Source organism: Austrofundulus limnaeus, unplaced genomic scaffold (assembly GCF_001266775.1).
Source record: "Austrofundulus limnaeus strain Quisiro unplaced genomic scaffold, Austrofundulus_limnaeus-1.0 Scaffold9, whole genome shotgun sequence".
NCBI classification, from domain to species: domain Eukaryota; kingdom Metazoa; phylum Chordata; class Actinopteri; order Cyprinodontiformes; family Rivulidae; genus Austrofundulus; species Austrofundulus limnaeus.
The window spans coordinates 4,342,777-4,343,803 of NW_013952411.1; positions in this window are offsets into that span (position 1 = coordinate 4,342,777).

The window sequence follows — 1,027 nt, forward strand, 5'->3', positions numbered from 1 at the left end:
TATATCAACACTTATTTTTCATGAGATTTATCTGAAACACATAATTGTGAACCAAGTGAACCATGCTGGTCTGAAAACGCAACATCAGATCACTGTTGGTCACTGATTGTTTAGAGGTGGAGTCACTACTTGCATCCGATAAACAAACAATAGCTTAATAGTTTATAATTGTACTTACCAAAGTCATGCCACTGAAATTATATTACAACTTGTAAAGATTAAAGGAGACCAAAAATGTACTAACTGTTATGAATTCAGAAAAAAAAAAACTTTATGATTTAAGACCAAAGTTGAACTGAATGCTTTCAAATCTACAGCTCAGGGTTCTCAAGTTCTGACCTGAGCTTGGAGTGAGATTTCAATCCACTGAACATTTCTGTCAACTCAGTAAGAAAAGTCACTATCTGCAGCTGCTAAATGCTGCTAAATAACGTATGTCCAATTTGGATTTTTGCCAACAATTGTGATCAGGGCTGTATGGTATTTAATGTAGGAGAAGACAGTGTGTGAAATCACTCTGTTGGGGGGTCTGGGGGGTCCTCCTCCATAAAATTTTGAATGAAGTAGACGCCATTTCCTGCATTCTGGTGTATTTTAACAGGCTGTTAAACAGACTTTTACCTCCGTAAGTAAACACTTGTGAGTATTCTACAGGTCAAGTGGAAGGGGTTGTCAAACATTTTGGGTCTGGGGATCCCTTACAACACTGAAAATTTTCCAGGGACCCCCCTCATAAAACCCATGCTGTTTTAAAATCAATTTACGGTCATTTTAATCCCTGAAATCCATGGGATTAGAAGAGAAGAGTCATTTGCAGCTGGGGCTGCTGCGTGAGGCTTCAGAAGTAGACGGGTTGAGAGTATTTATTTATCAATTTTTAAAACAACATAGACCACTAAAAACATTAAAGTAAATCAATTATTGAATGAGAAATGGACAAAAACAGGAAAATAAATATCTGCCTATTAAAAAACAACTTACTCCAAGCACCAATTATGGGAGGTCTTTGTTATAACATTTGATCTGC